This window comes from Borostomias antarcticus, assembly GCF_949987555.1.
Source record: "Borostomias antarcticus genome assembly, chromosome: 29".
Classification (NCBI taxonomy): domain Eukaryota; kingdom Metazoa; phylum Chordata; class Actinopteri; order Stomiiformes; family Stomiidae; genus Borostomias; species Borostomias antarcticus.
Genome location: NC_140262.1, coordinates 2,547,398 through 2,554,897, shown reverse-complemented (window position 1 = coordinate 2,554,897; position 7,500 = coordinate 2,547,398).

Sequence of the window (7,500 nt, the reverse complement as noted above, 5' to 3'; positions counted from 1 at the left end):
GTGGTTGGGGGAGCAGTCTTTTCTGAGACTGTAGCTGGGGTGGTTTGGTGACCAGTGACCAGGCCCACATAATGAATATAAATATTAGTATAAAGGTATGTAGGTTCATTTCAATATAGGAATATGAAGGTTCATTTCAATATCCGAATGAGCGTGGCACCACGAGTCTCAAATCCCCCTTGTTAGAGAACCGGAGAATGAGATACTGTTTACATCATAATATGGAGCTAATCTAATTCCATTCTGTCTCTATGCATCATGACCATCATCATGAGGACTCTACGGCATAAATGACTTTCCTTTAGCTCCTATCAGTCGGAGATACAGCGATAATCCCGCGTCTCATTCCCTACTGCCATGCTATCATGCGCTACAGATTACTGAAGGCTGCATGGTCTTTAAAGCACAATGACAAGACAGCGTTAACTTATAAAGGCCTGATAAGCTTGATATGGCGTGGACACAGATAAGAATAGATACACAACATGTACCGTAGGCTATAGATAGAGGGATACTGGCGAACATGATCTCTGGCACGTCGTTCTTACATAAGAGAGAGTGGTCTGGCGCCTGGTCTGATCTGGTGGTCTGCCGCCCGTAGAAGCAGATTAAACAGGTTTGGCTCCTACCATCTGTTTGTGTCTTAGAGCAGGATGCAGCACAGTAGTTTGGGTGTCTGTATTGTTTATTAAAGTGACTGTAAAATTGGTTCAAAATAGTAAAAATGCATACATGATATCAAAATGTAGAGTCTCACTAAGCATCCACAATAATCTGTGTGAAAATAAACATTCAGGACTATTAGAAACCTACAGTAGTTCAAAACTGTTTAGACCATTTTTCAAGGGCTCCATGACATCATCGATCCCGGCTTTAAAAATCATGAAAATAAAAATGTTAAAAAACAGTTCACCGGTCTAACACAATGCAGTACTACATAGTTCACAGACTTTCCACATATTTTCAGCAATTATGTATAATGTGTTTACAAACTCATGTGCCTACAAACCACTTGGTACTAGGGCTTGGCTGCTATCTCATGAAAATCATCCATCCTTCCTTCCTTCCTTCCTTCCTTCCTTCCTTCCTTCCTTCCTTCCTTCCTTCCTTCCTTCCTTCCTTCCTTCCTTCCTTCCTTCCTTCCTTCCTTCCTTCCTTCCTTCCTTCCTTCCTTCCTTCCTTCCTTCCTTCCTTCCTTCCTTCCTTCCTTCCTTCCTTCCCTCCTTCCTTCCTTCCTTCCTACCTTCCTTCCTTCCTTCCTTCCTTCCTTCCTTCTTCCCTCCCTCCCTCCCTCCCTCCCTCCCTCCCTCCCTCCCTCCCTCCCTCCCTCCTTCCCTCCCTCCCTTGAAGAGATCACTGATCTGACACGACTGGACTGGTAATAGTTGGGAAGAGGATAACAGGCTTTCACATATCATGTTTCTTTAGATCCGAGGAGGAATGTTTTGAAAGGGCCCAGTAGACCAGAGTAGAATAGTGTTCAGACCTGCGCGGTCAGATACAATGGTCTTGCTTTTGTGGGGGCAGGAGAGAAGTAGATGAGATTAGTAGGCTATATGGCATGATGGTGCATGTCAGTCAGGGACATTTACTGACTACATAAAGAGCTTAGTCAAGAGAGAGAGGGAAAGAGAGAGAGAGAGAGAGAGAGTGGTGTGTTTTTATAGGCAAAGTGCTCTGTCCTATAGCTGACACAAAATCCTGAGGGAATCCGGGGTTATAAATTACAGTCGGGATGATAGCACTTTTGGAGCTGCATTAGCTGAGATCAATGCTGCTCACTGTCCAGTCTGCTGTCCGGCTTACTTCTGCAGGTCCGCCCCGATTGATGTCCAGTAAAGAATCAGGTTAAAGGCACCCAACGCAACGTGAATCAAAACAATCCGTTCTTTGTTTATTTTCGAAATTCCTCGATTATATGGTTCCTTGTAGTCTAATAAACATGTTGAATCACTTGAATGTCTTTCCTACCTTGTAATTTCTTCGCAAAATGATATTTGGCTAATGTTTTGAAAACAACAAAGATGTGTGAAACGTCACTATTATGTGCTCCGCATATTGACGCAATGACGTAGTACGCGATTTTCGGGGACCACCTTCTCAAATTTGCTCTAGAGCGCATACTAGTGGTCACAAACTACATTGGGTACCTTTAATGTGTATGTTGTTGAAACGGTATATGCCAGAGAGGGTAAGTGGTGGGTGTCAATGCAATGGCGAACATGCAGGTAAGCAAAGTACTCCACACACAGGAAGAGGAGGGGCACAGGGAACTATACATAGCTATTGATTCAGTACAGTTTGTTACCCAATGACCCCAAAATACCCTTGTTAACCTGACATATTCTTCTGGGGCATCATGTCTCACAAACACTCTCCATGGCAAAGGGACAACAAGAATATAGCCCAGCCTACTGTATGTACATGGACAATAAGACATCACATGGAATACTGAGCTGTTTGTCATTCAGTTTGACCTCAAAACCAAGACGCCCCCCCCACACACACACACACACACACCTTCCCCTGTCCTCAAAGCTAACGATGACTCCGCAGAGTCCCCCGAGGAGCGCCATGCCGTGCCGCTGACCACGTAGTAGCGATGGTCTGATGATGACACACCAGGACAGGTAGCAGAAGCTATCAGGCCAATTAGGGTTTGATTGGATTGCAGGGATTCAGCCACAACGGGACCAGTCTCCACTAGGCTGTCCTGGATGCGTTGGTGTGGAAATCTTATTTAGACTAAATTTAGAGTGTGTATCTTTTTTTAAAAGCCCTGTTTTATTATTGCGGGGGAGGGCATTAATCGGAATTAAATATATGATTTTTCTTTTTTAATCAATATTTTATATATATGATAAATATTTGATGAGAATCAGAAATCCCATGTTAGATGGACATCAGTCTCCGCTGAGACGCTCTGCATTTCTCTCACGTCTCGGCGAAGGACAGGAAGCCGCCTGGTCAGCGCTCCACATGGTGATGAGGAAACTTTGACCCTTTACACTACGGCATCTCAGGTTCTTGTGACAAGGCGTCATATAGTCCTTTCATGAGACTTATGATAAACAATAGGACTTGACAGGTGAGCCAAGGTCCCGGCAATTTAATTGTTAGCTTCTCTCTCAGTTGATAGTCTCAATAATGTATGAGAGGCCTCGAGGCTCACATCCTAGCATCGCATATGGTCTGTAATATTAATATACAGTCATTAGCCCTCTTTTACTGACCTGAAAATTGCTTGAGGGAACGCAATACTGCAGGAGTTTTTCATGGTTGCATGATCTTCTAGACTATTCTTATGGAGATCATCAATCATCATCATATTACTCTTGTTATTTATGCACTGCTGTAATGTTAATTCATAGCAAAGTACTGCCCAAAGCATCATATACTGTAGCAGAGGCAGGTGTGTATAATCCCATATCAATCAGGTATGAAAAAAAAACATATACATGTACAATTTTGAAATTTGGAGGAACTGCCCATTTAAATGGTAAATGGACTGCACTTATATAGCACTTTTCCACCTTAGCGGCACTCAAAGCGCTTTACAATGGCCTCTCATTCACCCATTCACACACACACTCACACACCAATGGCGGTAGCTGCCATGCAAGGTGCTAACCTGCTCATTGGGAGCAATTTGGGGTTAGGTGTCTTGCTCAAGGACACTTCGACATGTGGACAGTTGGAGCTGGGATTCGAACCACTGACCCTTCTATCACTAAACGACCAGCTCTACCAACTGAGCTACAGCCGCTTAAAGCTTGGAATGACCGTATGAAATCTACACAGTGGTCTCTCAGACAGACTTCCTGAACGCCCCTCAGTGGAAAATGCAGCTATTTTCGAATACAAAGAGAACCAACTCCAAATTCTCTGTGTGACTGAGCTTCATTGTCGTTCCAGTCTGCTTCTCTCCCCCTGGCAAGCAAAACATAGGGTCAGTGTGAGCAGTTATGAATAAAACTCCATCACACATTTAATCTAGGATTCACGGGAGGCGCCGTGCGCGGTGGCGTCTCCATGCGTCACCGGGGCCTTGAAGTGGATCTCAAGGGGGCGCAGGCATTTCTGTCTCCAGTTTCATTCATGAGAATTCCATCTCCAGCCATGGCGGAGCGCTCGCTGCCAACCCAGCGGGCGAGAGAGACGCTGTGGCCTTGGGCTGAAGTCAGGACCTCGCTGAGATGAGACGCTTATCTCTCTCTCTTGACAGACCCTTTGTTCCCGGGCTTTTCATGCTTCCGGTTGGATGTGTTGGCACCGAGCACGGGGCCAATAAGTGTTGTTTTTGAAAATGTCTTGATACTGGAGCTGTTTTGCATCCCTGAATCACTGCCCCTAACACCTGCTCTTTGGCTGCTCAATGAGGAAGGCAGGCCTTCTTTGCATAATGCATAATGAATTAACGAATTCATTAATAGGCATGAATTAATTAATACTTAGGTTTATATGTTACAGTTGGCAATGCCCCTATTGCATCATTGTCCCCATCACATCACAAATGATTAGAAAGGATTCTCAAGGAACCTGTAGGTATTTGAAAAGTCTGCACACCACTTTCACCTTCTCCACATTTTATTAAGTTAGACTTATTCTAGGCCTACAATAGATTGAATTCATTTTTTGTCTCATAATTCTACACAAAATACCCCACCATTTTTGGACATTTGTGCTTATTTATTAAAAATTGAAATGTTAAATATCATGTGTACACACGTGTGCACACCCTTTGATATGACACCCAAAAGTGAGCTGAGGTGCATTTTGTTTCCACATCTCAAGCAGATGTTTCTACAACTTCATTGGGAGTCCACCTGTGGTAAAATCAATTGATTGGACACGATTAGGGATTGCATCACCTGCCGATATACAGTAAGGTCCCACAGTTGACAGTGCATGTCAGAGCAAAGTCCAAACCATGGGGTCAGAGGAATTATCGGCAGACCTCAGAAACAGGATTGTGTCAATGCATAGATGTAGACAAGGGTACAGAAAATATTCTGCAGCTTTACATGTCCCAAAGAGCACAGTAGATGAATGCAGCTAAGTACACTTGAATAAAACCTGCTCCAGAGCACTCTGGACAGCAGACTGGGGTGAAGGTTTAGCTTCCAACATGACGACCCAAAGCAGACAGCCAAGAGAACAAAGGAGTGGCTCCAGAGAAAGTCTGTGAATGTCTTTGAGTGGCCCAGCCAGAACCCAAGGATATGCCAAGAGGAATGGGTAAAAATCTCCAAAAACGAGTGTGCCAAGCTCTTAGCTTCTTCTCCAAGACGCATCGACCAAGTATTAGACAAAGTGTACAGATACAGTAGGCCTATGTAGGGCTAACCCCTAAATAACCAATTTTAAAGTAAAATAAAGTAAAATAAAATTGCATATTTTCTAAAAACTTGCTTTTATGCCTACTTCATCATTATTAGCTATTGTGTGTAGATGTTTGAGGCAAAACATGAACTCAATCTATTGTAGAATAATTATGTATCGTAATAAAACGTGGAGAAGGTGAAAGGGGTGTGGAGGGTGTACGTCATAATCCTATAGGATGCTGCTTATGCGTCTGCAGTGGCTGGTGTCTCTTCTCCTCCTCTGCAAATATTTGTGTCAGACCGATAAATATGCATCGTCGCATGAAAACAAACGCGTGTTATGACGATAGTTGCACCCCTGGGCAAGTCGGACACACTCCACGGTGACGCCACCTTGTTTTCTGAATGGAATCTTATGCCCGCTATAAATAGAACGGGGTCGTTGACGTCACAATGGAGCCTGCATCCACGTCGGTGCTGCGAGTTTGCAGATGATTTTCTCACTCGGATGGAGAAGGAAGGACAGTTCCTAGCTCTGCCCCGGACAATCAAACTAGACTATTGCATTGGAGAAAAAGGATTAACTTCTCACAGGCCGGCGACGTAACAGAGATTAGGAAATGAGCATGCTTTATTTCCACAGCTAGTGCCGAGTGATTGTGTTTTTAGTTATTCGCGCTACCTTACCTAGAATACTCTGTGAAGTCTTGACTTCAGTTGGGTTTGCAGGAACAGACCTATCCAAGTCCTTCAAAGAACGGTAGGTGCTCTCGTTACGAAATTCTTGGCACCTGATCAACTCGCTGGAACAAAGAGAGTAGCCTATTAGGGTGGTGTCCACATGTAATTCAGTTTTCAGAGCAGTGTGCTACATCGCTGCAGCTGACGGTCAGTTTTTGGAGTTGGATCAACTGCGAGGATTTTTTTTTTCATTTTTTTTTTTTTTTTACATTATTTTATTTTACTTTGCAGGTTTTTCTTACAATCTAAGACATTATATCTGGATATTTAGCTCTCGTATTGAATAAAAAATGACAACGTCGTACGGTTTTTTATTGTTAATGTAAACACTGATGAGAACTGCTTTCAAAGCATTCACCGAATTACTATGACAACGGAGAGTCCAACGTTATAATAAAGTTCGGACTGAAACGTACAATTTGTATAACTTATTATATGGATAACTTGATTGATGTGACGTTGAAAGTGATTTTCTTTGTTAAAAAGCTACAAAACCAGTTGTCCATGACATGTTTGACACCTGCAGTGAGACACAGTTGTTGCATATAGCCTATACCCCTCATCCATGCAATAGTGTACTTTTATACATTTCAAGACCTGTCCTTTGTCACCCAGTCATAAAATGTAATAACAGCATTATAACAGCATCATAATATTATGACAATATTTCTGCATTATAACAGCATAATAATAAGACAACAGCAGTGTAACAGCATTATGATATACTTATAACAGCATCACACATGTTAGCGTTATCATTATGATAGTAACAATATACAATATAGCAGCATTATGACAGCATAGTAACATGCATTATTAGAACAGAATAGGTGGATCTTGTGTACCATCTGTATACTGTTACTGTTTATATTAAAGCAGTTCAGTAGGTGAGTTAATAGGCTAAAAGTGTTGACTATACTCTGTAGGGTTAAGACTTGACTGACCAGGGTCATGACCCTAGACTGTTACATAAAGTGTGTCAGTTTGCCGTGACCCCAGACTGTTGTTACACAATCTGTCAGTTTGCTCTCTCTCTCTCTCTCTCTCTCTCTCTCTCTCTCTCTCTCTCTCTCAAATAGGCACAGAACTGGGTGGTTATAGGGGCTGAGCATTACATTTTATGAATGGGACTCTGAGGCTGCCGTTATCTCAGTGAGGCCAACTTTGTATAAATAAAGGTTAAATTAGAGATATGGGCTATCAGCTCTCTTTACAGCAGAAACACAGCTTGTTTGCTGTATGATGGAGATCGGGGTTTTGTTAGTGGACATAAATGTTCCTACACAATTGATTCAGATGTGGATTGGACCACAGCAACCGATTCATAACAAAATAGCCCTATATGAAGGCTCTTCATATGACTCGTTCTTAAAAACCAATGTCTTGGATATGACAAAAACATCCTCCCTCTCTTTCTGTCATTGTTCTGACCTAC